Source organism: Neophocaena asiaeorientalis, unplaced genomic scaffold (assembly GCF_003031525.2).
Source record: "Neophocaena asiaeorientalis asiaeorientalis breed wild unplaced genomic scaffold, Neophocaena_asiaeorientalis_V1.1 scaffold105, whole genome shotgun sequence".
NCBI classification, from domain to species: Eukaryota; Metazoa; Chordata; class Mammalia; order Artiodactyla; family Phocoenidae; genus Neophocaena; species Neophocaena asiaeorientalis.
The window spans coordinates 4,792,991-4,814,073 of record NW_020172162.1 but is presented as its reverse complement, the minus strand read 5'-3'; the positions used below and the strand labels follow the sequence as shown (position 1 = coordinate 4,814,073).

General features: G+C 39.9%; 1 protein-coding gene across 2 annotated transcripts in view; it reads right to left on the bottom strand.

The window, feature by feature from the left end:
- FIG4 (FIG4 phosphoinositide 5-phosphatase) overlaps positions 1-21,083 on the bottom strand; it is a 131,053-nt gene that overhangs the window by 108,784 nt on the left and 1,186 nt on the right. The gene's annotated exons all lie outside the window — the stretch shown is intronic.

The following is a 21,083-nucleotide window of genomic DNA, read 5'->3' as shown; positions in this document are numbered from 1 at the left end:
ACGCAGCCACAGATAAAATAAAAATAAATTAAAAAAAAGACCTCAACTTGTATTTCCTAAAAACAAGGACATACTCCCACATAATCATAATACCATTGATACAATATTACCTATATACAATCCACCAAATTTCCCCATATAGCTGGCTTAAAAAAACAAAACGGAATTCAATCAAGGATCCTGCATTGCATCTGGTTACCAGGTCTTTTTTATTTATTTTATTTTTGGCTGCGTTGAGTCTTTGCTGCTGCACGTGGGCTTTCTCTAGTTGCTGCGAGCGGGGTCTACTCTTCGTTGCGGTGCGTGGGCTTCTCATTGCGGTGGCTTCTCTTGTTGCGAAGCACACGTTCGAGGCACATGGGCTTCAGTAGTTGTGGCTCGCAGGCTCTAGAGTGGAGGCTCAGTAGCTGTGGCACTTGGGCTTAGTTGCTCCACAGCATGTGGGATCTTCCCAGACCAGGGCTCAAACCCGTGTCCCCTGTATCAGCAGGCGGATTCTTAACCACTGTGCCACCAGGGAAGTCCCAGGTCTTTTTTTAAAAATGTCTTTTAAACTAGAACCGTCCCTCTGCCTTTACTTTCAAAGACTGTCTTTCAGAACATTTTTAAAAGTTCACATTTTTAACACCAATTTTCCTGGTTCCCTATTGACATCATTCACTTGGCCATTTACCAGTGAATGTCTCATATGTGCCAGGCACTGGGCTAGACACCTAAGGGCAAAGATAAATTGAAGATAGATTCTGGGCATAGAACTTGCTAATGGATTAAACTGGAAAAGAAAGAGTAATCAATCCAATTACTTTTGCTTGATGAGCAACTAGCTACATGGTGGTGCCACTTACGGATGTAGGCTTGACTGGAGAAGAAGCAGGTTTAAAGGAAAAACAAGATTTCTGTTTACAACATTCCCAAAGGGATCAAGTGGGAACTGAGTCTGGAGCTCAGAGGAGAGATCTCAGAGGGTGTCATCAGCACATAAATGGCATTTAAAGTGAAGTCATGGGACTGGATTAACCTCCTTGGGAGAGTAAAGATAGAGACAGAGCCAAAAAAAACAAAAACCCACAAAAAACAAAACCAAACAACCCCTAGCCTGAGGCAATCTAAATAAAATTATTTAGAAGCTGAATATGGAGAAGGAACCTGCTGGGAAGACTGAGAGGAAGGGCAGCTGGAGTCATCAAAGCAAAGGGAGATGATTTGGAAAAGAAGGGAGCGGTCACTGCCACATCAAATGATGCTGAGAGGTCAAGAAAGATGAGGACAGAGAAGTGTCCAGGGGGTCTGACAATAAGAGCTTGTGAGTGGCTGTTCCAGGGGCAAGGGGCAGTCTCCGTGAAGTGGGGGCAAAATCCACAGCAGAGCTGGGTGGAGAGCAAATGGGTAGCCTTCTGGGTAAAGACAGAGGAGTGAACACCTCTGTTCCTCCCAGAAGCCTTACAAAAATCATAATAAAGTTTTTTATGGTCATTTTTTTTAGACATAAGCCCCAAGGGCAAAAAAAGAATGAAGTAGCAGCAAAAAAAATCATTTTAAACAGAAAAGCATGCCCAAGAAAGCAGTGGGAAGTCAAGAAGCAATCTAATTTATACTACAGAATCTCCAAAGGCACGGAAATCTGTGGCATCTTTTATCTCTGGAGGTAGGAGTGTAAAATTTCGAAAAACTGAAGCTAAAAAGGAGCTAGCACAGCTTTTAAAGAGGAAAAAAAAGGCTTCAAACTAAAGATCAAGAATAGTGCAACACTGGGACTTCCCTGGTGGCTCAGTGGTTAAGAATCCGCCTGCCAATGCAGGAGACATGGGTTCGAGCCCTGGTCCAGGAAGATCCCACATGCCGTGGAGCAAATAAGCCTGTGCGCCACAACTACTGAGCCTGCGAGGCACAACTGCTGAGCCCACATGCCACACTACTGAAGCCCGCACGCCTAGAGCCCATGCTCTGCAACAAGAGAAGCCACTGCAATAAGCCTGTGCACTGCAACGAAGAGTAGCCCCCGCTTGCCGCAACTAGAGAAAGCCCACACACAGCAACAAAGACCCAACACAGCCATAAATAAATAAATGAATGAATGAATGAACACTAGAAAGTCTCCACAGCAACACTGAAGGTGGAAGACAGGGACATAATGCCTTCAAATTTTTAAGGGAAAATTAATTTCAATCTTTAATTCAACATTAAACCTATCAATCAAACCTGAGGGTAGGATAAGGACATTTTCAGAAATGTATGGGCTCAAAAAACTTCCTGTCCATGAACCCTTTTGAAACAGGAGGGAAGGGGGTAGGGCACAACCTTTAAAAGAATGACATAGCTCAAGGACATGACATAAACTGATTAGAACCAAATAGGTCCAGGATAGCAGATGTCAACTTCCACTAGACTTGAGCCTCAGTATACATTGCATTGCATACATGTGCATTGTAACACACCAGCAAGCTAAATGACACACCAAGCACCATGACAGTCCCAAGACCAAGCATAAAGGTCAAAAAGTGGGTGGTGGCCCGATTCCTGGAAATGCCCTCCCCTTTCCCAAAATAGCTGGAACACTCCTCCCACTCATTAGCCTATGAAATTATCCACCCCTAAACTGACAACCCTGTACCCTGGTGCCTCTCTTGCCTTCTGAGATGGCCCACACTCTGTCTGTGGAGTGTGTTTCTCTTTAAATAAATCCACTTCTTACCTATCAATCTGTCTCTCCCTGAATTCTTTCTGCGATGAGACATCAAGAACCTGAGCTTCATTAAGTCCTGAGACCAGGGTGTAATCTCAGTTAAAAGACTGTAGGTTCAAGTCCCAACCTGGGTTTTGGCTGGATTCAAGTCCCAGCCTGTGGGTTGAAGTCCCAATCTGAGTCACACAAGTTTCACTTTCTCATGAAGCAACTGAAGGAGGTGTTCCACCAAAATGAGGGCATAAATCAAGAGAGAAAAAAATACAGGCTCTGGGAAAGTCAGGAGATCATCACAAGAGAGGTTGCTGAATGATGGTCAAGGGAGATCCAGGATGGCGGCGGTGCTGGAGGCCTTGGGAGCAACCAGTCCAGATTTGAGCCACTGCTTCAAGAAGATGAAGCCAGTAAGAATACCTAACATATGTGAATGTGCTGAGAAGAGACTTACATATCTGGAAAGTTGGGGTTAAATTCATTGTAAATTCTTAGTAATAACTAGAGATTGTAGGAAGAAGGAAAGGTCATCTCAAGTACTGGCAGTCTGAAATTCAAATGGTGAAGGTGAAAAAGGAGGTAAATAAAATGCCCAAAAGCAACCGGGAAGGAAAAGGGAGCAGTAATTGGAGTGTACAAGACTTCCATAAATCAGGCACACATCAGCTAGACTGCCTGAATGCATGCACAGACGCGGATGAGATGAATCGACTCCGCGGGGGAGAACATCTGTGTATGTTAGTAGATTTGTTGGGGGGTGGCGGTTTGGCAAGAACTGGGGTGGAAAATTAGGATACCGAAAAAAGCTACCTTAAAATGCCTATTAAGATAGAAGATGATCTGAGCTGGCTCTCTTCTGAAAGTATCAAGAAAAAGCTTAAAATTTCAATATGTAGCTTTAACAGTGGTGACTTGGTTTAAAGATGAATGTCTTTCTAAAATATATACCTGAACTCCAAATGGAATACAATAGGTAATCCACTTAACAGGAAATTCGGTATCTACTAACATTATCATCTCCTTTGATAATGACAGGCTAATTAATCACTCACTTTTCAGCTGAGGGGAAAAATCAGCCTCCTTGAAAGAGGAGACATTTTAGGTTGTCTGACAGCTTCAATTAATACTAAACTTCACTTGAACTTTCAGAATAAAGGTATTATTTTTAAAGATCATCACGAAGTTACTTCTCACAATCTTTAACAATCTTGCAGGCCTGCCACCTCTGATTCCTGCAATCCCACAACAGGTAACACAGCCCAGAAAGGGAAAGGAGCCTCTGATAGAGAGGGATGTCGCCAAGCTCACTCTTCACAGCTTCAGGGCTTTACTGATGGGCAAGTGTCAAATCACCTCTAGAAACAAGTGGAAACTTTGTCACCTCCAATCACATCTTCTAAATCTGCTATCATCACCTTGATTCTCTCTCCAGTTTATATCATTTGGTTCCCAGTTCCACAGTCCCTTAGTGAACCACATCCTATGCTGTCCTCTCCTATCCCCTAATTCCCAAATCAAGACTAATATCAAGGGCTAATTAAATAAGCTACATTCCTCATGAAGTGGTTCTTACTTATTTTGTTCTGTTTCATGTGATGGGGTGGGGAGGAGGGAGAAGCTTCCTTAAATCTTTTTAGAACCAGGCAGGAATTAAATAAACACAAAGATACAAACATACACACTAACAATTCTGAGCTAGCAAAAGTAAAAATTATCTTAACAACTTCACTCCCACAAAACACATGCAGACACAAAAATCTGCCACAGTTCTGTTCAGCTACCAATTTTAAAGTTAACTGCTTTGTGTTCATTTCTTTGTTATGAAATGGTCACTTACTGCAATGGTAAGACCCCTAGGGCATCATGTATTAAAGGCTAGAAACTGGAAATCATCTAAGGTAAACTGCAGTTTTTTTCCAGGATAACTTCAGATTGCTAATCACCTGTGGGCAACTCCTAGTTGCACTGGGGTGTATGAGCATCAGGGCTGGATCTGGTCTTAGTTTATCTGTAGGCCTGGGTCACATGAGCCAAAGAACAACATGAAGGTGCTAAGGGACAGAACAGGTAAAGCTTTGGAGGAAGCAGAACCTTCCCAAGGCCAGAACTGTATCTCCTGCACGCTATCTAGCAACCCATCTCCCTTTCCTCTCCAAACAGTCCTCAAAATCCACCTCTAAACACAAGGTGACAATGCCAACATGAACCTCACCTCAGGGCAATTCTACCGACTTTCCCTTCTAAATGAAGGCTCAGTATGAGAGGCACCCTATCTTGCTCACTGTCTCTTTTGTTCCTCAATGTGTCCCCTAACTCCTTCACAACCAATTAATACCCTTCCCATCAACCAAAACAAGAATGCCCATTTCTCTCATACACGTGTCGACAATGACTTTGGTCAATCTTTCCAATCTTTGCCATTCTGACAAGTGAAAAATGGGAATCTATTTTCACATTATTACTTTAATTATTAGCAAGTTGAACATCATTTCATATTCATACTTTTTTGGCAAATCACCTATTCAGGTCCTTGTCCTTTTTGTCAGGTGTTTCATTTTTCAGTTTTATAAAAAAAAATTTGTATATAATATACTGCTTTATCTATTGTTCAGCCTACTAATACTTTTTCCACAGTCTTTCGACTATTTTTCTACTTAGATTTATAGTTTTAAATGCTTTATATTAGAAAAGAAAAAAATTAAGTCAATGATCTAAATTTGTACCTTATGAAGCTAAAAGAAATGAACTGATCAACCCAAAATCTATAAGAGGAAGAGGCTTATCTATAAGCCTAAGAGCAAAAATTGATTAAACAGAAAACAAACAACAGAGAAAATTAACCAAGTCAAAAGTTGATTCTTTCAAAAGAGTAATAAAATTGATAAATGCCTAGCAAGGTGGATCCAAAAAAATGATAAAGAACACAAAACACCAATGTCAGGAATGAAAGAAGGAGCTTCACTACAAATCCTATAGCGATCAAAAGGTTAATACAGGAACATTATGAACAACTTGATGCCAGTAAATTCAACAACTAAGATGAAATGGAAAATTTTACTGAAAAACACTACTTATCAGAAGTGATTCAAGACCCACTGAAACTCTGTATAGCCCTATACCTACTATAAAAAATGATTCATTATCAAAATTTGCCCAACAAAGCAAGTCCAAATGCTTTCAGTAGTAAGTTCTAGCAAACTTATAAAAAATTGAACAGGAAGGGGATCAAGATGGCAGAATAGAAGGACGCAGAGCTCACCTCTCCCCATGAACACACCAAAAATATATCTACATGTGGAACAATTCTCACTGAAAACAAACTGGAGACTGGCAGAAACACTCATACAGCCAAGACTCTAAGAAAGAGCACATGGTGTCAAGTAGGAAGGGAAGAGAAGCAATCAGTTTGGGACCTGGGCCCCTGGGAGGGGACACAGAAGAGGAGGGGGGTTACATGGGCTTGGAGATATCCTCCCCAGGGGGTGAGTAGTTCGAACCACATATTGGGCACCCCAGCCCTGGGGTCAGACACCAGGAAGACAAGTCCTCTTAACTGGTTTGAAAAACAGTGGGACTGACAGCAGGGCTGTAAAAACCTAGACTCCACTTGTGAAGAGCGCACACATGCTCACTTACTCCTGAAACAAGGCAGAGGAAGCAGATTGAAACTGACCAGGATTCTGGCCAGCTTCCCATGACCCTGCGCCGGCCTGAGATAAGCACTGGCGCCAGACTCTCTTGCTCTATGGAACGCTAGGGTAAAGCTTGATGCAACTGAGGAGAGTGTGCAACTCTGGGGGACATAGCCAGCTTGGACCAGCAGGACATCTGAGTGGGGCAAGGGCAGCCATTCCTGGTGCTCAGGGAGGCAAAAGATTGAAAGCAATATGGAACTCTGACTGGTGTGCTGAGACTGCCCTAGTGCACCCTGGCCTACAGCAGGCACCACTCTGGCCCCTCTTCTCCAGCACTGCTCCCCTCTGGGGTGAAGGTGCCAAAGCTGGGAGGGGGGAGAGCACACACTTAGAGGCAACAGAACCAGCTCAGACCTGACCCTCCAGCAACTTGGGATCTGACCCCACGACCGATAGGGTGGTGTAGGCCAATGAGCAGAGAGAAGCCCTGGTTCACACTTGGCTATGGCTCCAACCCCTCCATCCCCAGGCCCACCTCTTACCAAGGTGATAGCTACCAGCACACCATGGGGGAAGACATGACTCATGCTCACAACAGATCTAGCTCTCCCACCAAAGCCACCGTGTACATGCAGACTGTATAGGGACACTCCCACAAAAAGACACCATTCAATACCAGGCTAGGTAACTATTTCACCCAATTTCACAGGGCAGAGAAAGTTAAGTGAAATGAGAAGATAGAGGAATTTCTTTCGAATAAAAAAACGAGGAAAAAACCACAAAAAACAACTAAAGAAACACAGATAAGTAATTTACCAAAGAGTTCAAACCATTAGTAATAAGAATGCTAACTGAACTAGGGAAAAGAATAGATGAACAAACTGAGAATTTTAACAAGGAGCTAAATATAAAAAGAGAACCAGTCAGAACAAAAGAATACAATAACTGAAAAATACTAAAAGGAATTAACAGCAGACTAGATGATGCAGAAGGACGCATAAGTGATCTGGAATACAGTATAATGCAAATCACCCAATCTAGGAAGTAAAAAAAAAGCAAATTTAAAAAATGAAAATAGTTTAAGGAACCTCTGAAACAACATCAAGTGTACAAATATTCACATTATAGAGGTGCCAGAGGAAAAGAGAGAAAGGGGTCAAAAATGTATTTGAGGGACTTCCCTGGTGGTCCAGTGGTAAAGAATCCACCTTACAGTGCAGGGGACACGGGTTTGATCCCTGGTCAGGGAACTAAGATCCCACGTGTGGCAGGGCACTAAGCCCACGGACCACAACTACTGAGCTGGCACGCCTCAACTAGAGAGGCTGCGTGCCACAAACTACAGAGCCCATGTGCTCTGGAACCTGCACACTACCACTACAGAGCCGACACACCCTGGAGCCTGTGTGCCACAACTAGAGAAGAGAAAACCCACATGCCACAACTAGAGAGAAGCCCACGTGCTGCAAAGAGCCCGCGCGCCACAATGAAAGATCCGACATGCCTCAACAAAGATCCCACATGCTGCAACTAAGACCCAATGCAGCCAAAAATAAATTAAAAAAATAAATAAATAAATCCTTTTTAAAAAATGTATTTGATGAAATTGACTGAAAATTTCTTGAACTTGAAGAAGAAACAGATATACAGGCACAGGAATCACAGAGTCCCCAAAAAGATGAAGCCAAAGAGACCCACACCGAGACATATCACAATTAAAATGGCAAAAGTTAAAGTAAAAAAGAGAATTCTAAAGGTAGCAAGAGAAAAACAAGGAGTCACACACAAAGGAAATCTGATATGATTATCAGCTGATTTTCCTGCATAAACTTTGCAGGCCACAGGGAGTTGCATTATATATTTAAAATGCTGAAAAGGAAAAACCCGTAACTGAGGATACTCTACCCAGCAAGATTATCATTCAGAATTGAAGGAGAGATAAAGAACTTCTTAGGCAAGCAAAAACTAAAACAGTTCATCAATACTAAACCTACCGTAAATAAAAATGTTAAAGGGTCTTCTCTAAGTGGAAAAGAAAAGGCTACAACAAGTAAGAATCTATAAGAAAGGAAAAAATCACAATAGGAAAGAAATATATAGTAAAGACTATGGATCAATCACTTAAATAGTAAAGTAAATATATAGTAAAAGATACAAACATACACACTAAATATATAGTAAAGACTATGGATCAATCACTTAAAAAATTGTGAAATCAACTATAACTACAACACACAGTTAAGGGATAAATATGAAGATATGAAACATGACATCAAAACACAAAACGTGGGGAGGAGAGTAAAAAAATATAGACCTTTAGAATGTGTTTGAACTTAAATGACTACCAGTTTAAAACAAGTAGATACAGTCAATATGTCAACATATATGAACCACATGGTAACCACAAATCAAAAACCTACAACAGATACACAAAAAGGATCAAGAAACACAAGTATACCACTAAAGAAACTATCAAAGCACAAGGGAAGTAACTAAAAGAAAAAAAGAGGAGAGAAGAACTACAAAAACAACCAGAAACGAGTAACAAAATGGCAGTAAGTACAAACCTATCAATAATCACTTTAAATGTCAATGGACTGGACTTCCCTGGTGGCACAGTAGTTAAGAATCTGCCTGCCAAGGCAGGGGACCCGGGTTTGAGCCCTGGTCTGTGAAGATCCCACATGCTGCGGAGCAACTAAGCCGAAGCACTACAGCTACCGAGCCTGTGCTCTAGAGCCTGCAAGCCACAACTACTGAGCCTGTGTGCCACAACTACTGAAGCCTGTGCACCTAGAGCCTGTGCTCCACAACAAGAGAAGCCACCTCAATGAGAAGCCACCTCAATGAGAAGCCCATACACTACAATGAAGAGTAGCCCCCACTCACCACAACTAGAGAAAGCCCATGCGCAGCAACAAAGACCCAAAACAGCCAAAAATTAAAAAAAAAAAAAAAAGTCAGTGGACTAAATGCTCCAATCAAAAGACACAGGGTGCCTGATCAGATTAAAAGACAAGACCCATCCACATGAGGCCTACAAGAGACTCACTTCAGAGCTAAAGAAACACACAGATTGAAAATGAACAGCTGGAAAAATATTTCATGCAAATGAAAACAAGAAAGCTGGGGTAGTAATACTCATAGCAGACAAAATAGACTTTGAAACAGAGTCTATAACAAAAGAAAAAGAAGGGCATGATATAATGATAAAGGGATCAACACAAGGGAGGATATAACATTCATTAACATATATTCACCTAATATAGGAGCACTTAAATATATAAAGCAAATAATAACAGACATAAAAGGAGAAATTGACAATAATACACTAGTGACTTCCGGGAAGATGGCGGAAGAATAAGACGTGGAGATCACCTTCCTCCCCACAGATACACCAGAAATACATCTACACGTGGAACAATTCCTACAGAACACCTACTGAACGCTGGCAGAAGACCTCAGACCTCCCAAAAGGCAAGAAACCCCCCACATACCTGGGTAGGGCAAAAGAAAAAAGAATAAACAGAGACAAAAGGATAGGGACGGGTCCTGCACCAGCGGGAGGGAGCTGTGAAGGAGGAAAAGCTTCCACACACTAGGAATCCCCTTTGCGGGCAGAGACTGCGGGTGGCGGAGTGGGGGAGCTTCAGCGCCGCGGAGGAGAGCACAGCAACAGGGGTGCGGAAGGCAAAGCGGAGAGATTCCAGCACAGAGGATCAGGGCCGACCGGCACTCACCAGCCCGAGAGGCTTGTCTGCTCACCCGCTGGGGTGAGTGGGGCTGGGAGCTGAGGCTCGGGCTTCGGTCGGAGCGCCGGGAGAGGACTGGGGTTGGTGGCGTGAACACAGCCTTCAGGGGGTTAGTGCACCACGGCTAGCCGGGAGGGAGTCCGGGGAAAAGTCTGGACCCGCCGAAGAGGCAAGAGACTTTTTCTTCCCTCTTTATTTCCTGGTGCACGAGGAGAGGGGATTAAGAACGCTGCTTAAGGGAGCTCCAGAGACGGGCGCGAGCCGCAGCTAAAGGTGCGGACCCCAGAGACAGACATGAGACGCTAAGGCCGCTGCTGCCGCCACCAAGAAGCCTGTGTGCGAACACAGGTCACTATCCACACCCCCCTTCCGGGGAGCCTGTGCAGCCCACCACTGCCAGGGTCCTGGGATCCAGGGTCAACTTTCCCGGGAGAACGCACGGCGCGCCTCAGGCTGGCGCAACATCATTCCGGCCTCTGCCGCCGCAGGCTTGCCCTGCACTCCGTGCCCCTCCCTACCCCCCCGGCCTGAGTGAGCCAGAGCCTCCGAATCAGCGGCTCCTTTAACCCCGTCCTGTCTGAGCAAAGAACAGACGCCCTCCTGCGACCTACACGCAGAGGCGGGGCCAAACCCAAAGCTGAGCCCCTGGGAGCTGTGAGAACAAAGAAGAGAAAGGGAAATCTCTCCCAGCAGCCTCAGAAGCAGCGGATTAAAGCTCCACAATCAACTTGATGTACCTGTATCTGTGGAATACATGAATAGACAACGAATCATCCCAAATTAAGGAGGTGTACTTTGAGAGCAAGATTTATCATACTTTCCCCTTTTCCTTTTTTTGTGTGTATGTGTATGCTTCTGTGTGAGATTTTGTCTGTATAGCTTTGCTTCCACCATTTGTCCGAGGGTTCTAGCCGTCCTGTTTTTTTCTTAATAATTACTTTTTATTTTAATAACCTTATTTTATTTTACTTTATCTTCGTTCTTTCTTTCCTTCCTTCCTTTAGACAACGAATCATCCCAAATTGAGGAGGTGGACTTTGACAGCAAGATTTATGATTTTTTCCTCTTTTCCTCTTTTCCTGAGAGTGTATGTGTATGCTTCTGTGTGAGATTTTGTTTTTAAAGCTTTGATTCTACTATTTGTTCCGGGTTCTATCCATCCATTTTTTTGTTTTTTTTTCCTCTTAATATTTTTTTTTAATAACTTCATTATATTTTATCTTACTTTATTTTACTTTGTGTCCTTTCTTTCTTTCCTTCCTTCCCTCCTTCCTTCCTTGTTCCCTCCCTCCCTCCTTTCTTTCTTTCTTTCTACTTCTACTAATTCTTTCTTTCTACTTTTTCCTCCCTTTTCTTCTGAGCCGTGTGGATGAAAGGCTCTTGGTGCTGCAGCCAGGAGTTAGTGCTGTGCCTCTGAGGTGGGAGAGCCAACTTCAGGACACTGGTCCACAACAGGCCTCCCAGCTGCCCATAATATCAGACGGCGAAAATCTCCCAGAGATCTCCATCTCAACACCAACACACAGCTTCACTCAACAACCAGCAAGCTAATGAGGTGGATAGACCTAGAGTCTGTCATACAGAGTGAAGTAAGTCAGAAAGAGAGAGACAAATGCCGTATGCTAACACATATATATGGAATTTTAGGGGAAAAAATGTCATGAAGAACCTAGGGGTGAAAGAGGAATAAAGACACAGACTTACTAGAGAATGGACTTGAGAATATGGGGAGGGGGAAGGGTAAACTGTGACAAAGTGAGAGAGAGGCATGGGCATATATACACTACCAAACGTAAGGTAGATAGCTAGTGGGAAGCAGCCGCATAGCACAGGGAGATCAGCTCGGTGCTTTGTGACCGCCTGGAGGGGTGGGATAGGGAGGGTGGGAGGGAGGGAGACGCAAGCGGGAAGAGATATGGGAACATATGTATAGATATAACTGATTCATTTTGTTGTGAAGCTGAAACTAACATACCATTGTAAAGCAATTATACTCCAATAAAGATGTTAAAATGAAAAAAAAAATACACTAGTTGTAGGGGTCTTTAACACACCACTTACATCAATGGACAGATCATCCAGACAAAAAAATCAATAAGGAAACAGTAGTCTTAAATGACACATTAGACCATTTGAAATTAATAGATATCTACAGGAATTTTCATCCAAAACTAGCAAAATACAGTCTTTTCAAGTGCACATGGAACATTCTCCAGGACAGACCACATTCTAGGCCACAAAACAAGTCTCAACAAATTTAAGTGGACAAAAATTATATCAAGCATTTTTTCCAGACACAGGAGTAGGAAACTAGAAATGAAGTACGGGAAGAAAAATGGGAAAAGCATAAACACGTGGAGACTAAACAACCTGCTACTAAAAAACCAATGAGTCAATGAGTCTATGAAGAAATCAAAGAGGAAATCAGAAAGTATCCCGAGACAAATGAAAATAAAAACACAACTTTCCAAGATCTACAGCACGCAGCAAAAGCAGTCCTAAGAGGGAAGTTTACAGCAATACAGGTCTACCTAAGAAACAAGAAAAATCTCAAATAAACAACCTAACCTACCATCTAAAGGAATAAGGGGAAAAAGAACAAAGCTCAAAGTCAGCAGAAGGAAGGAAATAATAAAGATCAGCGATGAAATAGAGACAAAGAAAAAAAAGAAGAAGATCAATGAAAACAAGAGCTGTTTCTTTGAAAAGATAAACAGAATTGATAAGCCTTCAGCCAGGCTCATCAAGAAAAAAAAAAACAAAACAGGACCCAAACAAACAAAATTAGAAATGAAAGATGAGAAATAACAACCGATATCACAGAGATACAAAAAATCTTAGGAGAATACTACTACAAACATTTATATGTTAACAACTTGGACAGCCTAGAAGAAATGGTTAAATTTCTAAAAATGTACACTCTTCCAAGACTGAATCAGGAATAAATAGGCAATCTGAAAAGATGGATCACAGTAGTGAAAATGAATTTGTAATAAAAGAAAAACCTCCAAGGAGACAAAACTCCAGGGCTGGATGGCTTTACAAGGGAATTCTACCAAACATATAAAGAGCTAATACCTAGCATTCTCAAATGATTCAAAAAAATTGAAGAGAACAGAATACTCCCAAATTCATTCTATGATACTGAAATCAGACAACAACACTACAAGGAAAAAAAAAAAAGATTACAGGCTAATATGTCTGATGAGTATAGATGCAAAAATCCTCAAAATACCAAATTCAACAATACAAAAAGAGGATCAGACACATGATCAAGTGAAATTTATTCCAGGGATGCAAGGTGGTTCAATATCCACAAATCAATCAATGTGATACATCACATTAACAATACAAAAGGATAAAAATCACCTGATCATCTCAATAGATGCAAAAAAAGCGCCTGACAAAATTCAACACCTTTTCATGGTAATAACTCTAATCAAAGTTCATATAGATGGAACATATCTCAACATAGAAAAGCAATTTATGACAAACCCACAGCTAACATCATACTCACAGTGAAAAGCTGAAATTTTTCCTCTAAGATCAGGAACAAGACAAAGATGCCCACTCTTGCCACATAGTATTGGAAGTCCTAGCCACAGCAATTATACAAGAAAAATAAATAAAAGGCATCCAAATTGGAAGGGAGAAAGTAAAACTGTCACTATTTGCAGATGACATGATACTACATATAGAAAAGCCTAACATCTCCACCAAAAAACTATTAGAAATAATAAATGAATTCAGTAAAGTTGCAGGACACAAGATTAATACACAGAAATCTGTTACTTTTCTATACACTAATAATGATCTATCAGAAAGAGAAAGCAAGAAAACAACTTTGTTTAAATTCACATCAAAAAAAATAAAATACTTAGGGTTAAATAAACTTGACCAAGGAGGTGAAAGACCTATACTCTCAAAACTATAAATATTGATGAAGGAAATCAAAGATAATACAAAGTAATGGAAAGGTATCTTATATTTATGGACTGGAAGAATTAATATTGTTAAAGTGACCATACTACTGAAAACAATCTACAGATTTAACGCAATCCCTATCAAAATACCCATGACATTTGTCACAGAACTAGAACAAATAATTCTAAAATTTATATGGAACCACAAAAGACCCCAAATTGCCAAAGCAATCATGAGAAAAAAGAACAAAGCTGGAGGTATCAGTTGCCCTAACTTCAGACTATACTACAAAGCTACAATAATCAAAACAGACACATGGATCAATGGAACAGAGAGCCCAGCGATAAACCCATGCACTTACGGTCAAGTGATCTATGATAAAGGAGGCAAGAATATAAAATGGAGAAAAGATAGTTTCTTCAATAAGGGGTGCTGGGAAAACTAGACAGCTACATGAAAAAGAATGAAATTAGAACATTTTCTCACACCACATACAATAATAAACTCAAAATGGATTCTCAACCTATATATAAGACCAGAGACCATAAAACTCCTAGAAGAAAACATAGGCAGCAATATTTTTTTGGATCTGTACCCTAAGGCAAAGGAAACAAAAGCAAAAATAAACAAATGGAACCTAATTAAACTTAAAAGCTTTTCACAGCAAAGGAAACTATCAATGAAATGAAAAGACAACCTACTGAATAGAAGGAAATATCTGCCAATGATATGACTGATAAGGGGTTAATATCCAAAATATACAAACAGCTCATACAACTCAATATTAAAAAAACAAACAGCCTGATTAGAAATGGGCAAAAGACCTGAATAGACATTTTTCCAAAGAAGATATACAGACAGCCAACACGCACATGAAAAGATGCTAATCATGAGAGAAATGCAAATCAAAACCATAATGAGATATCACCTCATACCTGTCAGAATGGCTATCATCAAAAAGAACACAAACTGGTGAGGATGTGGAGAAAAAGGAACCCTCTTACACTGTTGGTGGGAATGTAAATTGGTGCAGCTACTATGGAAAACAGTTTGGAGGTTCCTCAGAAAACTAAAAATAGAACTTCCATATGACCCAGCAATTCCACTCCTGGGTACATATCTGAAGAAAACAAAAACACTAATTTGAAAAGATAATGCACCCCAATGTTCACAGCAGCATTATTTACAATAGCAAAGATACAGAAGCAACCTAAGTGCTCATTAACAAATGAATAAAGATGTGGGGTATGTGTGTGAATGTGTGTGTGTGTGTGTGTGTGTGTGTAAAGTGGAATATTACTCAGCCATAAAAAAGAATGAAATTGTGCCATTTGCAACAACATGGATGCACCTGGAGGGTATTATGCTTAGTGAAGTAAGTCAGACAGAGAAAGACAAACACTATATGTTATCACTTATATGTAGAATCTAAAAAATAAGACAAACAAATGAATATAACAAAACAGAAACAGACTCAAACAGATATAGAGGACAGACTAGTGGTTACCAGTGGGGAGAGGAAAGGGGGGAGGGGCAAGATAGTCGTAGGGAATTAAGAAGTACAAACTAGTATATATAAAATAAATAGGCCACAAGGATATATTGTATAGCACAGGGAATATAGCCAATATTTTATAACTTTAAATGGAATATAATCTATAAAAATATAGAATAACTATGTTGTACACCTGAAACTAATATAACATTGTAAATCGACTATCCCAATCTTACACAACCACTTTCAGAAAACAGAAGAAGGAACACTTCAACTCATTTGATGATGCCAGAGTTACCATGACACCAAATCAGACAAAGATGTTAAAGAAAATGATAAATCAAAAGCTTGATCATAAAGGTTAAAATCCTTAACAAAGTATTAGCAAATAGAGTCTAGCAATATATGAAGACAATAACACAGCATGACCAAGTAATATATACCAAAAAACAAAAAAAACTGAAGGGTTCTTTTTTTTAACATTTGAAAATGAATTAATGTAATCCACCATACTAAGCAAAGAAAGGAAATGCCATATACAGATGCAGAAAAAACATGTAACAAATTTCAGCATCTATTCATGATTTTAAAAAAAAAGACCTCCTCCTGTTTGGGAAAAGCATCTTAGGAACTTGTTTGGAAACAAGCATTTTTTAGAAGACTGCTACTCTAATCTACAGATCCTGGACTTCACCTGCAACATTTCCAGCCTCCAGCTAACCCTGCTCACAATCTGAATTGGCTCTTGCCAATCTATCCTGTTTGTCCTGAATTCAGTGGTTTTTGTATACTGACAGACTCCTTGGTTTGTCTCAAGTCTGAAGTCAAGGGGAGATTCCGTCAGCAACCAAGGACCTCTGTTCCTCCAATAGCAGGGCTTGTCCCTATACTTGTGCTCCTAAGTGTATAGTTATATAGTTAAACCACCCCCCGCCAGATTGTCTCTAATTGTTGAATATACTGTGCAGTGTTAAATACATTGCACCCTTAAAGCTGTCTGTTCCTTTATCTTTATTTCAAAAATCTGAACATATGACCAGCATATACTTGAGCTCATTGTTGGTGAAATTTAAATGTCAACAAAATAGTATACTCATTAAAAAAATTTTTTTAATAAAATAAAGTTTTAAAAAAACCTCTCAGCAAACTAGTAATGGAAAGAAATCTTCCTCAACCTGATAAAGGGCAGCTATGAAAATCTACAGCTAACATCACACTTAATGGTAAAAGACTGAATACTTTCCCTCTAAGATCAGGAACAAAACAAGAAAATGTCTGCTCTCACCACTTCTATTCAACTTTGTACTAGAAGTCCTAGCCAGGGTCATAAGACAAGAAAAAAAGAAAATAAAAAGCATGCAGACTGGGAAGGAAGAAGTGTTCCTCTTCCTAAATGATAGAAATATTCATGTAGAAAATGCTAAAGAAATGACAAAAAAGCTACTAGAATAAGTGAGTGTGATGAGAAAAAACACTATTTTGAGCTGCTGCCTAGGCATTTTACAGTGTTCTACCCTGCTCATACCAACAGTGCGGACATTTAGATAAACACCAAGCTTCGGAGTCCTGCCATAAATTCCTGCTTTGCTTTTCCCAGGGCACCTTTTAAAACAGTTACTTAGAGCTAAGCCCTCAAAAAGTTAGTGACCTCTACCCCAACCACCTTAAACGTACTAGGTGCTTGCTACCTGCTTTCTATCTCCTGTTTGCTTGTGAACTGAGATGGAGGACTGCCCTTCCCCCGGTTCACTGTGCTTCCCCCCACATTTCTGAGATATATAAGTAATACATTTTGTGACTCTACTTCCTTCGTGTGGATGTATTCGAACTATGCCTTCAATCAAAACAAGCTCATGGTTTCACGTCCCCAAAGTGAGAGCTCAGATACTGAGGGAGCTACCTGCCAAACCCCTGTGGATAGCTTGTGCCCCCTCATTCAGCAAGTCATAATCTGAATATTCTTAATTCAATACACCAGCTCCAGCTTCTCAACACAGTGAGTTTAGCAAGGTTTCAGGATATAAGATCAATATATAAAAATCAATTTCTATATACTAGCAATGATCAATTATCAAATTTAAAATTCCATTTGCAGTAGTATAAAAGTTCATAAAATACTTAGGAATAGGTTTTTTAAAGACATAAAATTTCTACACTGAAAACTACAACATATTGCTGAGAAAAAGTAAAGACCTATTAAATGGAGAAATACACCATGGATTGAAAGATTCAATATTATCAAGATGCAGTTCTCCCCAAATTTGATCTATAGATTCAATGAAATCCAAATCACAATCCCAACAGGCTTTTTATTATAAATTGATAAACTGATTGTAAAATTCATATGGAAATGCATAGGATCTAGAATAGGCAAAACAACTTTGGAAAAAAATAAAGTTGGAAAACTTACACTTCCTGATCTCAACACTAATTATAAAACCATAATAAGCAAGACAAGGTGGAAATGCCATAAAGAAGAACAAATGGATCAATGGAACAAAATAGAGAGTTTAGGAATCAATTCACATTTCTTCAACTAATTTTTCACAAGAATACCAAAAAATTCAATAAAATAAAGGATAATTTTTTCAACAAATGAGGCTGGAAAATTGATGTATGGAAAAAAAGTGAACCTCAATCCCTGTGGTTGCCAGCCTCCAAGAACCCTTAAAGACTCTCATCTCTTGGTATTCATGCCCTCGTATAGTCCCCTACCACAGAACAGGGCTGGTCTGCATGAACAATAGGAAATTGCAGAAATGATGGCGTGTGACTTCTGAGGCTAGGTCACAAAAGACATTGCAACTTCGCCCTTGTTTCTCTTGGATCATTCTTTCTGGACAAATCCAGCTACCACATCATAAGGACACTCAAGGAGTCCTGTGGAAATGTCCATTAGGTGAGGAACTGAAGCCTCTTGTCAACAACCAGCTCAACTGCCAAGCATGTGAGTGAGCCATATTGGAAGTAAATCCTCCAGCACAGTCTAGAGGACTGTAGCCCACCTGACATCTGCAACTTCATGAGATCCTGAGTAAGAAGCTCTCAGCTAAGTCACACTCAGATTCCCAATCTACTGAAACTGTGAAATACGAAATGTTTAAAGTCATTAAGTTTGGAGGTAATTTGTTACACCACAGTAGATAAGCAATGCAATCCCTGCATCACACCATACACATAATTAATTTAATATGAAACACACCCCTAAAAGTAAAGTTAAAAGTATAAATCTTTTAGAGGAAACATAGGAAAATATCTTTGTGCTCAGGGAGTAGGCAAAGGTTTCTTAGATAGGACACAGAAAACAGTAACTATGAAAGAAAAAAACTGATAAATTATACTTCATTGAAAGTAAAAACTTCTGTTCATCAAAAGACTGCTAACACAATGTGTATATATGTATATAAAATTTTATATATATACATAAAAATCATCACATTGCACACCTTAAATATCTTACAATTTTGTTTGTCAATTATACTTCAATAAAGCTGAAAAAAAGATCATTAATAAAATGTACAGGCAAGCTGCTGACTGAAAGAAAATATTCACAATACATATATCATGAAGGACTTGATTCCATAATACATAAAGAACTCCTACAAATCAATAATAAAAAGGCAAACAGTCTAATTTTAAAGTGGGCAAAAGACTTGAACAGACACTTCAAAAAGGAAGATATAAAAATGGCCAATAAGTACATGAAATGATGCTCAACATCACTAGTCATTAGGGGAATGCAAATTAAAACCATAATAAGATGCCATTATACACCGCTAGAATAACTAAAACTAAAGACTGACAACACTAAATGCTGTCAGTGATATGGAACAATGGAGACTTTTATACCTTGCTGATGGGAGTGTGAAATGGTGCAACCACCTAACATCAACCCTATGACCAGCAATTTCATTAAGAGGTATTTACCCAGGAGAAGTGAAAACATAAGTCTACAAATATAACTGTTCAAGAAGTTCACAGCTGGCTTATTAACAACAGTCTAAATGTGGAAACAGTCTAAGTCAATAGGGAAAACGTATAAACAAATTGTGGAATATGTATACAATGGACAACTATTCAATAATAAGAAGAGGGGCTTCCCTGGTGGCGCAGTGGTTGAGAGTCCACCTGCCGATGCAGGGGACACGGGTTCATGGCCCGGTCCGGGAAGATCCCACATGTCGCGGAGCGACTGGGCCCGTGAGCCACAGCCGCTGAGCCTGCGCGTCCAGAGCCTGTGCTCCGCAACGGGAGAGGCCACAACAGTGAGAGGCCGGCGTACCGCAAAAAATAAATAAATAAATGAAGAAGAAGACGACGACGAAACAAACTACTGATACACACAACAACATGGATGAACCTCAAAGACATTATGCTGAGCAAAAGACACTAGACTTGAGTGTGTACTGTACAATTCCATTCATATAAAATTCTTGAACAGGCATATCTAATCTAACATTTTAAAAACAGAATATTAGTTGCCAGGAAGGGAAAGGGGGCAGTTGACTGGATAGGGACACAAGGGAACTTTCCACAGCAACATAAGCGTGTGGTTAACACATGTATACTTCTGTCCGAATTCTATAGCTTAGATTTGTGCATTTTGATTTACATAAATTTTAAAGAAAAAGAACCATATAAAATAATAAGTTGTGGGTGGGAAGTGGAACAAGTTACAGATAATAGAGGGTGACAGAATGTTGGTAATTTTGGAGCTGGGTGATGGCTAGATGGGAGTTTATTATACCATTCTGTTTACTTTGTATTTGCTTGAAATTTCCATAACAAAGCTAAAAACAGAAAGCCAAAGACATAAACCATAAACCCAATGTTTAGCTGATTCATCTGAAATACAATTACTCTGTCAAATTGCTGTAAAAGTTTCTAATCACTCTCAATTTCTATATGCAGCTTGTTGCCATCCAGTTACAAACCATCTATGCCTGGCACCAGCTGCCAGCCCACACTATTCAACAGCACTGTCCTAACCTGTTTTGCCTCATTTTTCTTCTTCACCAAATAATAACAGGAATAGCAACAACATTTGCCCCTTAGAAGTTTTATGAGGATTAAATAATAAAGTATGTAGAGTGCTTTGACCAGTGCCTGGCATAGAACTCTTCCAAAAGCATTAGCTATTAGTCTCATTAATACAACCTGCTACCATTTTTTTTTTAATTCCTAGGATCTATTTAGTTGCCAGTAACTAAACAGGCAACTAAGAGATACAGAGTTTACTCTCCTCAGAATGGGAGCCACTGAAGGGTTCTGAGCAGAAAAGCCCTATAATATGAATTGTGCTTTAGAAAGAACACTTGCATCTCAGCCAGTCCTCATGAATGTTCAGCTTATTAAAGGGCTGAAATTTCTGTGTTTTAAATATAGTATGTATATTTCTACCTAGGGATATTTATCAGCACTTGTACAGAAAGCAGAAGGTTTTGTTTCAAAATGGTACTTCTGTAGAGCTCTCCTCAGAGGACAACTGAAGATATTTGCAAATACAGTATATTAGGTAATTTCATCTGCTGGTCTGGATCTAATCAAATGAAATTGTCACCAAAACTAATTTAGGGTCAACAGTGTTTCTACACTAATGA